Raw genomic sequence first — 15231 nt, 5'->3', positions numbered from 1 at the left:
TTGGGGTGTGGGGGAAATTAAACTGTTTATAGGCACGCTCTGCAAAGTCCACCTCTGTTCTTAGTATGCAGTATACTCCATATTACCATATGTACTGTCTATTTATTACTTTGTAGAATAATATGTCAATCCAATCAATCATGAATTGTTACTATACCCTTCTGTTGAATGTTTGTTGTCTTTAATATTGACTGTCGTAAATTCTGTAATGTTTACTCTCATTATCTATGCACACTTTGAAAACAAATAGGGTTGCTTTTTGAACTTGATATGGGCAAATCTTTTCTTCCTTGGCTTTATGAAGGGGAATTGCTCTCAACTTTCTTGTGGTATTTTGTTTAATTAGTCCACTGTTGATACAGTCCCAAAATGTTTTGCATGTCAGTAGTCAAGATATTTGAATTTTTAAGGAGAAAATTGTCTCCAGACATTTTGGGAATGTATCAACATTGGACTAATAAAAACAATACCAAAAGATGCTGTAGTTTTTGAGTGCAATTCCCCTTTAAGTCTATTTAGGCCAGGATGTAATGCAAGCCACGTTTAGCCCAGCACACTGTAATTTGCCATTATAACGGCATGCCCAGTGTTTACTATGATGGCGATGGTACGTCAGGGAAAATGTGAACACCGGGGAAAATGCATTTAAAACGTGCATTGTCGGCTGTATAGGGCACCGCGCAAAACTCGCTTGGCATTGAATCCCGGTCTTAGTTTATGTATATATTTGACAGTGTCGGTGCACATTAATCAACATATTATTAATGAATTATTTTTTAAATCATTTTAGGCAGTATTAATGAATTGACACGCGTCTTTTTACATTCAAAACACGCCATTCAAATTAACAATAGCAAAAAAACGACACATGGAAATAAGCTTTAAGTGTACAGGCACCATCATTTTAACTATGTCGTTATTTATGACCGTGCATGTATTGATCCGTTTGTTTCGGTTTGCAGAGCCTCTTTGATTTGATTTAATGATGTCACAACTACATTCTCATGAGGTATTGAGGTGTCATGTTTATACTAACCCATGAACCAAATATGAGCTTATTGTACTTAACCCACTTATTTCCCACTTAAACAGTAATCTGAGTACTATATCCAAGCAATATAGAATAATACGATATAGCGCTGCACAACCAAAGTGACCCTTTAGTTTAGCAGATAAAAGACTACCAACAAACAATGTAAGCATTAGACAGATTGAAACAAATTAAGAGCACTGAGTTCATGTTTCTTGAAGCTCCCTGGGACTATGATGGATTGGAATGCTTATGGTGTGAGTAGCGTTGTCAAATAGTCATGTTAAATATGATAAACTACCTCCAGGCTCTCAAGTAGTTCTGCCCCCTGTTGTGCTTGATATCCCATAATATCCAGAATATACTGAACAAAAATATAAACGCAACATGCAACAATTTCTAAGATTTTACTGAGTTACAGTTCATGTAAGAAAAATAAGTTAATTTAAATAAATTCCTAAGGCCCTAATCTATGGATTCACATGACTCAGCAGGGGCGCAGCCATGGGTGGGCCTGGGAGGGCATAGGCCCACCCACTGGGAAGCCAGCCAATCAGCCAAAGAAATACTCCTCAGTTTCATCAGCTATCTGGGTGGCTGGTCTCAGGACTGGCGTAGTTGCATGTGGTCTGCGGTTGTGAGACTGGTAGACGTACTGCCAAATTTTCTAAAACAACGCTTATGGTAGATAAATTAACATTCAATTATCTGGCAACAGCTCAACATTCCTGCAGTCATCATGCCCATTGCACCCTCCCTCAAAACTTGATACATCTGTGGCATTGTGTGGTGACAAAATTGCACATTTTAGAGTGGCCTTCTAAAACAACGCTTATGGTAGATAAATTCACATTCAATTCTCTGGCAACAGCTCTGGTGGACATTCCTGCAGTCAGCATGCCAATTGCACCCTCCCTCAAAACTTGATACATCTGTGGCATTGTGTGGTAACAAAATTGCACATTTTAGAGTGGCTTTTTATTGTCTTTAGCACAAGGTGCACCTGTGTAATGATCATGCTGTTTAATCCGGTTCTTGATATGCCACACCTGTCAAATGGATGGATTATTTTGGCAAAGGAAAATTGCTCACAGAGAGAGAGAGAGAGAGAGAATACATACAGTATATATATATATATATATATATATACACCCGTGCGGTTGTGTTTGTCTGTGCGAGCCCTTACGCTTGTCAGTGTGTGTGTGTGTGTGGTGTTAGATAAATGCTTAAGAGCTCAGAGGAAGACAGCAGAAAGTCCCTGAGGAAGGGTTCAGGTTAAGAGGAAGGGAGATGGCAGAGTGACGGCTTTACACTGCCCCTTGAGAGAGCTATCTTAAGTAGTAGACTCTCACATTTATTAGACAGAAGGTACAGCTTGATAAAATGACACCTATCCCAAACACTCTGACTGTATATGAAATAGATATTTTACCTTTTTACATTGATAGAAGGAATAGCTATTTCAATAGTTATCATTGCTTTCTAACCTCTATAAGACCAACCAGATAATGGTATGAGATAATGCTTATGAAAATCAACCTGCAGATCAAGAAACTAGGAGACAGAAGCACTCCTTGGCTTGTCTCATAGCCAAATCAAATCTTTGTATTTAATTTTTGCATCCTCCCTAGGCCTAATAGCATCCCGTGCAATTCATTATCTAGAACACAACGTAATTGTCTTGTGTTATGCTGTCTCATGATGTTCGCATGCATTACAAACCTGCCCATAGGGATTCACACAGCAACACACACCCAAACATCTTTGTGTTTTTTTTTTCTTCCCGAGGGAGATTTAGAATTGTATCGAGAACTAGACACATAGTTGTTCTTTGATCTGAAGCACTACTTCCAGCACCTACCAACTCTCTCTCCATGGTGTATCCAATCGCTGCTAGACCGTCTTAGTCTGAATTTAATCGAAGGTACGAGATCAGTGAAAATCGTCATAAATAAATATTGGGGAAAGTACTCCGATGGTCTTGGATTTGGATCCGTTCTGCTTCGCTTCGCTTCCTTCACAGCCTTTTATATGTTCTTTTAGTTAATGAATCATTTTAATCAAAACACGTCTCACCACCACTCATCTCATTCTATCACATCTTCAAAAATAAACAGCCTTGTTTAAAAAATAAATAAAGGTACAGGTCCTTATTGAAGAGCTGCTAAAATGCCTAGATGTCAGGAAACAGCAAGGGACACAAGGTAGCGGCCTAGCAGGGAGCTGACAGTCACATAAGAAAAAGCTGCTAATGTATTCTGCTGGTATCGTTCACCGCTGAGGTGTCAACGCCTCTTCAAGTGTTAGTGTCCAGAGCCACAGCAAACGATCCCTTTTAACTTCGTCTCAGTCGTTGTGGTATCATAAAGAAAAAACATAAACATTTGAATATGCAAATGAACCACTTAATTGACCTTACGTTAAGGTCCAGAATTTTGGGCAACCAATTGCAGCCCTCCAATGGATTGCAAATGTCGTCGAGTCAGACACCTCAGACAAGCTCACGTTTAAATCACATGAAAGCGATGGCAAAAAAACTGAACGTTTTCTTCAAAGAATGTATGTTTAAATGGCTAAATCATTTAACAGTGCACCAGGAGCACTTGCTACTGTGATTTGTGAAATGCAGAGCCTGTTCATGGAGTATTTTTCTAATCCTAAATTATACTTTTTGATGAATTGTTTTCAAACTGTCTCATTCACCACCAAACGTTGCTAAGACTAGCTAGCAAATTAATAATTTTTTTCTTCACAAAATGTATGTTAACTAGCTAAGTTTGCAATTTTATGAGTACAACTCCCATCGGCTGTTGACATCAGGATACGATTTGAGAGCACTAGTTTGCCCAAAAAGTGGTATAGCTTTGACTGCATGCTGACAGTAAATTCAGAGCCATTCAGTGACTAGCTAACTTACACTACAAATATAATTTTACCAGGTTCACGTGAAGCAGCAATGACCCCAAGAGTTTCATGATTAGCAGGGGGTAGTCTCTGTGTTTTATTTTCTTGTGTATTAGAAACACAGTTTGAGATCATTGTGAAGGGATTTCGCCAGTGGTTGAATAGGGAATTGGGCTTCCTGGGAAAAAGTTGTCTGAGGTTGCAACAGTAAACCAAGGGTCAGTTGTAGCTATGGGAACCTTGTTAGAGGGGAGAGAAGAAGAGGAGTTGGGTAAACAAAATATGAAATAAAGGTTCAATTAAATATTAAATAGAGGTTAAATAAAAAATGTATAAGCAAACATCAATACCTTTGTGGTGATGGTCGTTTAGATCTGAGACTTTACCTGCCATGTTGATGGAGAGAGGGAGAGAGAGAGGGAGAGAGAGAGGGGGAGAGAGAGGGAGGGGGAGAGAGAGAGAGGGGGAGAGAGAGAGAGGGGGAGAGAGAGGGGGAGAGGGAGAGAGAGAGAGAGAGAGAGAGGGAGAGAGGGAGAGAGAGAGAGAGAGAGAGAGATAGAGAACATTTAGATCTGAGAGAGAGAGAGAGAGAGAGGGAGAGAGAGAGAGAGAGCCGGAGAGAGAGGGGGAGAGCGGGAGAAAGAGAGATAGAGAACATTTAGATCTGAGACTCAAGGGCATTTATTTACCTGCAAGGGTGAGAGAGAGAGAGAGAGAGGGAGAGAGAGAGAGGGGGAGAGAGAGTGATAGGGAAGGAGAGAAGGAGAGAGAGAAAGACCATTTAGAGCTGAGACTCAAGTGCAGTTCTTTACCTGCAAATCAAATCAAAGTTTATTGGTTGCGTAAAAATCTAATGTAAATGATATAGGATGAGCCATGACTAGAATACAGTATATACACTGAGTGTACAAAACATTAAGAACACGTAGTGATACAATCTTCGGCAAAATCATTCGCAAGGAGATTCCTGCAAAAATATTATTTGAAAATGAACAGCAAAATGAAGGGGGAGAAAAAAAACAATACAAAGAAATGGCATAAGACCCGACATCAGAACAGTAACATGATATCTTACTAGCATTTGTTGCAGAGTATATGAATTATAAAAAAATAAAATAGAGAATCAAATCCCTACAATGTCGAGTACCTTATTTCCAACGCAGTCATGGGTGAACATGGAGTAAGGGCTAAGTACGCACCAGCGTGGGACCCCCCATGTTGAAGGTCAGCAAGTGAGAGAAGGAGGGGGAAAGAGGGAGGGGAGAGAATTTAACTTGGTTAAGCTTCTCTAGATGACGTACAATGGTTCCAGACACTACCCCACACATCCTGTCTCAGACCTTATCTCCCCCATGGCAGAAGGAGGGAGAGACTGGACACAGACATTGTGGATACAAGTAATTGGTTAATCACGCCATCCCTTCACATGGTTTACAGTAGGAGAAGACACATATTTACACATGAAGACAAAATTCTCTCTCCTGACCTCTTCCCTTTCTGATATTCTGCATAGCAACAGGGAAATGTGATGGACAAGCCTGACTTCTCCCCTCTCTGGGCCCCAGTGGGGCCCATATGAGGGAGGAAGTGCAACTGCAAACACCAGAGTCCGAAGGGATACATTCTAATAACAAGAGTTCAACAGTTCAATCATGTAAGCATGTTATGCAGATAAGACATCTTAAGACATCTTAATTATCTATGTCACCAAGCTAATTCTGATTCTTCCACCACATTCCCCGGAGACATCAGAACAGTAACATGATATCTTACTAGCATTTGTTGCAGAGTATATGAATTATAAAAAAATAAAATAGAGAATCAAATCCCTTCAATCGAGTCGAGTACCTTATTTCCATGTAAGATTCCTCCGTTGGGAAACTGAGTTCACAACCTTTATTCCTCAAGACATACTTACACATGTTTAATCATACAGAATAATACATTGTTGAGGAAAATACAGAAATAAGAAATGCTCCCTAAGTTACAGGAGAATCAGTGTCTAAACACAGGCCTCATCACCACAGATAGGACAGTCTCTCTGAACATGCCCACAAACATAACAGATTGTAGAATTATCTGTGCAGTCTGATTCAACATCTGGAAGAACAAGTTCCTTCCCTAGTCATGGATATAGTAGATGGGCCGCATCGCCCTCTTCTCTCTAGTCTTCACCCAAGGTGGGAGGGACTCCTGTCTCTATCATGTGACAACGTGTTAGCACTGGTAACCCAGAAGGGCCCAGCCAGAGTTTCTACACCTGATCGTATGTACGAAGTCGTTTCCACTTCCTTGATTCAGCTGGACCTACAGAGGATTGTAAGTCAGATATATAAGTAGTTGAAAAAGTTAACAGGAAGTGAAACCATCTGTAACACATCTGCTGCTTTTCTGCCAAATCAGCCACTGTGTTGCCCTTGGAGACAGGTGCAAGACAGTTAGTACGAGCCAAACATTTACATACAGCGATTTTTAGAAGGGAGAAGAATGGCTTTCAAAAGGTTATCAACAAGTTTAAATTGAGAAATTGTTTCCCCAGAGGACGTGAGGAACCCACGCTGTTTCCACGGGGTGAAATCTGACCTTGGTTTTGATACATGTCGATCAGAGGTGTGCAGTCGTGGGGTTCTTCATCCATGTTCAGCAACAGTGTCGCTGGATTGAGCCTGAGTCAACACAGGAGACATAAAAGCTTTCTTCTCACACAAACAGATGGAAAGGGTTTAGAATGTGCACAGGGCGACCGAGACGTGGAGAAGCAGTCATGAGTTGTTTCAGTTTCGTCAGGGCAGTCAGTCAGTCATTTTATTTTATGATTCATATCCATCTTGTGACCGTAAATGAGATCTGAGAGAGGCTGGACAACCTTGGCCTAGTCAGGCAACCACGCCCTACTATCATACCAGTCAGTGACATCATGTGTGGTTTGGTAACCGGCTTTGGGACAGAGATAATAGCCTGTACTCTCTCTGGACCCCAGCTGTCTGCCATTGGTGTGGTTTCATGTCCTAAAATACTCTACAGTTTTTACTTTAGTTTTTATTCATACTTTGTGGTCTCTACCAGAAAGATCAAAAGGTGCTTGAGTGTCAGTTTCACATGCCTGAAGAGTACAGTAACAAGTCATCAACGTGCAATATCAATGTGTTCCCCTGCGGGGGGAACGAAACCCTCCAAATGTTGTGCCAATGCAGCTGAAAAGATTGCAGGGGTCTCAGTGTACTTCTTTCCGAGGAACGTGAACGCAAACCAGAACTGTGACTCTGGTGCAACGGGAATGCTAAAATCAATAACAGAAAACCAATTAGCTGTGGCTGAGACTGCAGATAACGTAGTTGGATTGGGAACCACAGTGGCAAAGACAGCATTCTTAAACTGGCCTTAATCTTGAACTAAATGGCAATCCCCTGAGGCTTTCCTTACTGACAAGGCAGGGGTATCAAGGTGACTCTGGACACAGGACTAATGCTCCGTACTCTAGCAATGAAGCATGTACCGGAGTAATACCAGCAATAGCTTCTTTACTGACTGGATACTGTGCTCTGGAGGGGCGCCTGGTGTCTGTAGCAGTAACCACAAGCATTCACCAGTCCCTTCATCCAAACCCCAGTATCCGCCCACTCATCTGTCTGATTTTGCCAGTCACAAAACTCAGACATCAACATCAATTGCTCCCTCTCCACCTCATGTATAACAGTGAGCCGTGAGGGGACACACAATACATTAATGCCTAATTTGCACAAGTGGTCCCTGCCCATTAGATTGACCAGGCAGTGATTGGAGTAGAGAAATTGGCGTTGACATTTTTCCTCACAAAAGTAGACAGGCAGAGGCATAGCATGTTCTCGGAATGGGAGGCCTGAAGCCCCAACAGTTTTGACTGTTTCACTAGACATGGGAGGCTTTTTCATAGCCTTTCAATTAATGGCAGACATAGCAGCCCCAGTGTCAACAAGAAATATTATTGACTCACCATTGACACAAGACTCCACAGTTGGCTCAATTTGAGGAAGGGTATGGCTCTGGTTGTTCTACTGGTTCTGATGATTCTCCCTGTTCTTTCCCTGTCCCCTCATCATGTAAATTCTCCTCCTGCTGTTCCTGTCCTGGATTGTATAGGGTCATCTGTGCAGGCGGCCCCGACTGCCAGGCCACAGGTTGGCCTCTGCCTCGAGGGCCCCCTTGTCGACCCCACTGTTGCTGAGGGGCCCCCTGTTTGGGTGGCACTGGCCATTGGTTGGTTGGCTGCAAACATGGCTGTTGTTGAGCAGAGGGTGTCCACGCAGGCCCTCCTCTCCCCCTTCCTATAGGTTGTGACTCTTTCTTTTCCGCTTGTCTGGCTCCTCCAGCCGCACCCTTCCTCTGTGGTCTGAGAGTTGATGTCATCCCCAACACCAGCATGGCCAGTCCAGAGAGGAGTTTGTCCACTTGTGAGGTGTCTGTTTCTCAAACTAGACACTCTAATGTACTTGTCCTCTTGCTCAGTTGTGCACCGGGGCCTCCCACTATTTCTATTCTGTTTAGAGCCAGTTTGCGTGGTTCTGTGAAGGGAGTAGTACACAGCGTTGTACGGGATCTTCCGTTTCTTGCGAATTTCTCGCATATGGTAGCCTTCATTTGTCAGAACAAGAATAGACTGATTAGTTTCAGAAGAAAGTTCTTTGTTTCTGGCCATTTTGAGCCTGTAATCGAACCCACAAATGCTGATGCCCCAGATACTCAACTAGTTTAAAGGCCAGTTTTATTGCTTCTTTAATCAGACAACAGTTTTCAGCTGCACTAATTGCAAAAGGGTTTTCTAATGATCAATTAGCCTTTTAAAATTATACATTTGGATTAGCTAACACAACGTGCCATTGGAACACAAGAGTGATGGTTGCTGATAATGGGCCTCTGTAGGCCTATGTAGATATTCCATAAAACAATCTGCTGTTTCCAGCTACAATAGTCATTTACAGCATTAATAATGTTTACACTGGCTTGCGAAAGTATTCACCAGTTTTTGGAAAGCATTTTTCCAATTTTGTTGCCTTACAACTTGGAATTAAAACAGATTTTTTTGTGGGGGGGGGGGGGGGGTTGTATCATTTGATTTACACAACATGCCTACCACTTTGAAGATGCAAAATATTTTTTTTTTGTGAAACAAATATGAAATAATACCAAAAAAATGAAAACTTGAGGGTGCATAACTATTCAACCCCCTCCCAAAGTCAAAACTTTGAGTCACAATTTGCAGCAATTACAGCTACAAGTCCCTTGAGGTAATGCTCTATAAGCTTGGCACATCTATCCCCAGGGATTTTTGCCCATTCGTTAAGGCAAAACTGTTCCAGCTCCTTCAAGTTGGATGGGTTCCGCTGGTGTACAGCAATCTTTAAGTCATACCACAGATTCTCAATTGGATTGAGGTCTCGGCTTTGACTAGGCCATTCCAAAACATTAAAAGTTTCCCTTTAAACCACTCGAGTGTTGCTTTAGCAGTATACTTAGGATCATTGTCCTGCTGGAAGGTGAACCTCCTTCCCAGTCTCAAATCTCTAGAAGACTGAAACAGGTTTCCCTCAATAATTTCCCTGTATTTAGCACCATCCATCATTCCTTAAATTCTGACCAGTTTTCCAGTCCCTGCCAATGAAAAACATCCCCACAGCATGATGCTGCCACCACCATCCTTCACTGTGGGGATGGTGTTCAAGGTAACGAGAGGTGTTGGGTTTGCGCCAGACATAGCGTTTGGCCAAAATGGCCAAAAATGTCACGCGAGACTAGGTGGGTGAAGGAATCAGACGCAGAGAGTTCCACTGGGGAAAAGTGCTCTTTACTTCGGCACACAAAATGATAAGCCCAACGATACAGGGTGCGGACATACATCGTGACAACCCAAAAAACACAGGGTGCCAAGTTAAGAAAATAAATCCACCTCTACCTAAAATGCACACACGTAACATAAAGACAATCCCGCACAAAACAAGGGCAGGTCTACCTACTAAATATTGGGAAGCTCATTAAACCAAACAACAGAAACACAGGTGAAACTAATAAGACAAAACAGACAAACAAAAAAGGGATCGGTGGTGGCTAGTAGGACGGTGACGACGACCATCGAGCACCGCCCGAACAGGCAGGGGAGCCAACTTTGGCGGAAGTTGTGACAAAAAAAGCTACATTTTAGTCTCATCTGACCATATGTTTGGGGAGTCTCCCACATGCCTTTTGGGGAACACCAAATGTGTTTGCTTATTTTGTTCTGGCCAGTCTTCCATAAAGCCCAGCTCTGTGGAGTGTACGGCTTAAAGTGATCCAATGGACAGATACTCCAATCTCCGCTGTGGAGCTTTGCAGCTCCTTCAGATTTATCTTTGGTCTCTTTGTTTCCTCTCTGATTAATGCCCTCCTTGCCTGGTCCGTGAGTTTTTGTGGGCGGCCATATTCTTTCCATGTTTAAATAATGGATATATTAGGATATGTTTTTATTTAACTAGGCAAGTCAGTTAAGAACACATTTTCAATGACGGCCTAGGAACAAAGGGTTCCTTGTTCAGGGGCAGAACAACAGATTTGTACCTTGTCAGCTCGGGGGTTTGAACTTGCAACCTTCCGGTTACTAGTCCAACGCTCTAACCACTAGGCTAACCCAACTCTGATCATTACTTCTCCACAACTTTGTCCCTGACCTGTTTGTAGAGCTCCTTGGTCTTCATGGTGCCGCTTGCTTGGTGGTGTTGCAGACTCTGGGGCCTTTCAGAACAGGTGTATATATACTGAGATCATGTGACAGATCATGTGACACTTAGTTAAATAAAGCCACCTGTGTGCAATCTAATTATGTGACTTCTGAAGGTAATTGGTTGCACCAGATCTTATTCAGGAGTTTCACAGCAAAGGGGGTGAATACATATGTACGCACCACATTTCCATTTTTTATGTGTTATAAGTTTTTTAAACAAGTCATTTTTTTCCATTTCACTTCACCAATTTGGACTATTTTGTGTATGTGCATTACACGCTGTCCAAATAAAATCCATTTAAATTACAGGTTGAAATCCAACAAAATATGAAAAACACCAAGGGGAATGAATACTTTTGCAAGGCACTGTATTTCTGATCAATTTGATGTTATTTTAATGGACAAAAAAAATGTGCTTTTCTTTCAAAAACAAGGACATTTCTAAGTGACCTCAAACTTTTGAACGGTAGTGTATATCAAATCAAATCAAATTTTATTTGTCACATACACATGGTTAGCAGATGTTAATGCGAGTGTAGCGAAATGCTTGTGCTTCAGTTCCGACAATGCAGTAATCAAGTAATCTAACTAACAATTCCAAACTACTGTCTTGTACACAGTGTAAGGGGACCAAAGTGGCATAGTATAGTATAAAGTGGCTAGTGATACATGTATTACATAAGGATACCGTCGATGATATAGAGTACAGTATATACGTATGCGTATGAGATGAATAATGTAGGGTAAGTAACATTTATATAAGGTAGCAGTCTGATGGCCTTGAGATAGAAGCTGTTTTTCAGTCTCTCGGTCCCAGCTTTGATGCAACTTTGAAGTCCACAATCATCTCCTTAGTTTTGTTGACGTTGAGTGTGAGGTTGTTTTCCTGACACCACACTCCGAGGGCCCTCACCTCCTCCCTGTAGGCCGTCTCATCGTTGTTGGTAATCAAGCCTACCACTGTTGTGTCGTCCGCAAACTTGATGATTGAGTTGGAGGCGTGCGTGGCCACGCAGTCGTGGGTGAACAGGGAGTACAGGAGAGGGCTCAGAACGCAACCTTGTGGGGCCCCAGTGTTGAGGATCAGCGGGGAGGAGATGTTGTTGCCTACCCTCACCACCTGGGGGCGGCCCGTCAGGAAGTCCAGTACCCAGTTGCACAGGGCGGGGTCGAGACCCAGGGTCTCGAGCTTGATGACGAGCTTGGAGGGTACTATGGTGTTGAATGCCGAGCTGTAGTCGATGAACAGCATTCTCACATAGGTATTCCTCTTGTCCAGATGGGTTAGGGCAGTGTGCAGTGTGGTTGAGATTGCATCGTCTGTGGACCTATTTGGGCGGTAAGCAAATTGGAGTGGGTCTAGGGTGTCAGGTAGGGTGGAGGTGATATGGTCCTTGACTAGTCTCTCAAAGCACTTCATGATGACGGATGTGAGTGCTACGGGGCGGTAGTCATTTAGCTCAGTTACCTTAGCTTTCTTGGGAACAGGAACAATGGTGGCCCTCTTGAAGCATGTGGGAACAGCAGACTGGTATAGGGATTGATTGAATATGTCCGTAAACACACCGGCCAGCTGGTCTGCGCATGCTCTGAGGGCGCGGCTGGGGATGCCATCTGGGCCTGCAGCCTTGCGAGGGTTAACACGTTTAAATGTCTTACTCACCTCGGCTGCAGTGAAGGAGAGACCGCATGTTTTCGTTGCAGGCCGTGTCAGTGGCACTGTATTGTCCTCAAAGCGGGCAAAAAAGTTATTTAGTCTGCCTGGGAGCAAGACATCCTGGTCCGTGACTGGGCTGGGTTTCTTCCTGTAGTCCGTGATTGACTGTAGACCCTGCCACATGCCTCTTGTGTCTGAGCCGTTGAATTGAGAACGGTAGTGTATATATTTTGAACAATGTGCGGGATGTGGTATCCACTCGGCTCACTTCCTCTCAGATGGGTCCAATCTGCTTCGTTCATGGAGTGTGGTCTCCCTGAGATCCCAAGTTTGAGGGATCCCTCATGTACTACTTACCCAGGTCATCAGGAGCGGTCACCAAGTGAAGATTCATATCCCATCCTCGTCGCCAAATATGGTGGTTATTTCTTTATTATCAAATGACGAGAGACAGACTTATCACACAAGTCAGAGTTATACTTAAACTAAATCTTTATTCACTTATTAATAAAGAAAGCAGGTCACAATACACACACAAGTGAATGATGTGTGTGCTCTGCAATAACAAGGCTGGTCAACTCAACACTCTTACTGTTGGGTTGAGAGCCTCAACACAAAGAATACAAATATATTTTATAGCAAAGATACACCCCCTTAGTCTACATGACAAACAACAGATGTATGGAATGGGTCACAAAGTGAGACTTGATATATAAGAAAGGAGTATCCCCCAGCCAGATAGCATTTGCTATGAAGACTGCTCTTATTGTACAGAATTTGGCCCCTAAGACAAGGCTCTCATCTCATCCCTGGTATCTCACAGTACAGAAACACTAACTCATTCTATTGCATAAATCAATTGTCAGCTCCAGATAACCATATCTTAAGCAAAATCCATGTGCTTGACCACACACCTAGACTAGCTGCAGGGAGCTGGAGTAGAACCCATCCCTTTGCAAAAACACAGCCTTAGTAATGTTTTACTGTTTGTTATGTATATATAATTGTTAACTATTATTATTAAACAAATCAGGTAAATACATGATTTGCCTCTCACAGAGCTCAATGAGGGGAGTGAGCCTCTGGGCCATGCACTATCCCAGGATAGGTGCAACATCAGAGATGATGTACAATGGTTCCAGACACTACCCCACACATCCTGTCTCAGACCTTATCTCCCCCAAGGTCGAAGGAGGGAGTGACTGGAGCACAGACATTGTGGAGACAAGTAATTGGTTCCCCATTAATCACACCATCCCTTCACATGGTTTAGAATAGGTAAAGACACATTCACATATGAAGACAATTGTTCCCTCCTGTCCTCTTCTCTTTCTGATATTCTGCATAGCAAAAGGGACATGTGATGGACAAGCCTGACAGTGGGGCCCATATGAGGGAGGAAGTGCAACTGCAAACACCAGAGTCTGAAGGGATACATTCTAATAACAAGAGTTCAACAGTTCAATCACACAAGTATGTTATGCAGATAAGACATCTTAATGTTTTAATATCTATGTTACCGAGCTAATTCTGATTCTTCCGCCACACACTTGCTGACAGAGTGAGGGGTTGGAGGTAATTAGTGCTCCTCCGTATATAAGCCCTGGAGTCCAAGTCCCGAATTTCCATTGATTTCACCCCTATCTATTTTACACACAGAAATTTGTTACAATCTCATTCCTGGTCCTTTTTGATTGACGGGGAAGCTCAATTGCCTCTCCATCAATTCCTGCTTTAGCTCCTCTTCCATCGTTGTTTTCCCTCAGCTGATGATGATGCAGTACCCTCCCAAACTGGCTTGGTAATACACAAGCTGATGAAGGCTATGATTCAAACAATGGTACTGTTCCAATACTCCAGAAACACATCCGTCCTTCCTACCCAAGTAATAGGGTGGTTACCATGCTTACAGCTATCAAATCCATGTTAGACCTGTGGAAAATGTACCATCCTTAGAAATCGACAGATAAATATTATTTATTTGGTTGTCTTATATAATTTATCCTCCCATCTGATTGTTTACTGCAATCTGTTCATTTGAAATTAAAGATGTCTGTTAGATTCCCCTCCAAATGTGATCTTCCTTGCCTCCCCATATGATGTTCTCTTGAAAAGCCAGACAAAAATGAAGTGGGTTTTAGAAATGAGAGTGTATGAGCTCAGCAGACAAACAAGCATTACCTCGTAAGTAAATATGCAACGGGATGTGATTCTACGATTCAATGTTATGTTGTTCGTGATTTTGAAAAAAGGAAGAGCACAAAAGTGAATTGAAGAGAGTGACACCAGTTTTCATAATATATATTAATAAATAAAAGGCCAGGGTGTCGTACCCTGACCTTAGAGAGCCCTTTTATTTCTCTATTGGTTAGGTCGGGGTGTGATTTGGGTGGGCATTCTAGTTTTTCTATTTCTTTGTTGGCCGGGTATGGTTCCCAATCAGAGGCAGCTGTCTATCGTGGTCTCTGATTAGGGATCATACTTAGGTAGCCCTTTTTCCCACTTCAGATTGTGGGATCTTGCCCTGCTGAACTTTACGTTCGGTTTTGCATCTACACATAATAACAACAACAGATGGACTACAACTAATAACAACAACAGATGGACTACAACTAATAACAACAACAGATGGGCTACAACTAATAACAGAAGACTACAACTAATAACAACAGATGGACTACAACTAATAACAGATAAGACTACAACTAATAACAACAGATGGACTACAACTAATAACAACAGATGGGCTACAACTAATAACAACAGATGGACTACAACTAATAACAACAGATGGGCTACAACTAATAACAACAACAGATGGGCTACAACTAATAACAGGACTACAACTAATAACAACAGATAAGACAACAACTAATAACAACAGATGGACTACAACTAATAACAACAGAT

The 15231-nt window shown here is 42.3% G+C and overlaps 1 long non-coding RNA gene across 1 annotated transcript; it reads right to left on the bottom strand.

The window, feature by feature from the left end:
• Positions 1-3067: 3067 nt before the first annotated feature.
• LOC139375864 (uncharacterized) lies at positions 3068-7576 on the bottom strand. The gene is made up of 3 exons (XR_011627853.1): positions 5082-7576; positions 4285-4320; positions 3068-4173 (listed from the first exon to the last, which is right to left on the bottom strand). It is a non-coding gene; the product is annotated as an uncharacterized lncRNA (long non-coding RNA).
• Between the last annotated feature and the right edge of the window lie 7655 nt (positions 7577-15231).

The sequence above is a fragment of the Oncorhynchus clarkii genome, chromosome 20 (assembly GCF_045791955.1).
Source record: "Oncorhynchus clarkii lewisi isolate Uvic-CL-2024 chromosome 20, UVic_Ocla_1.0, whole genome shotgun sequence".
Classification (NCBI taxonomy): Eukaryota; Metazoa; Chordata; class Actinopteri; order Salmoniformes; family Salmonidae; genus Oncorhynchus; species Oncorhynchus clarkii.
The sequence above is the reverse complement of the archived record's forward strand: the minus strand, read 5'-3'. Positions and strand labels throughout refer to the sequence as shown.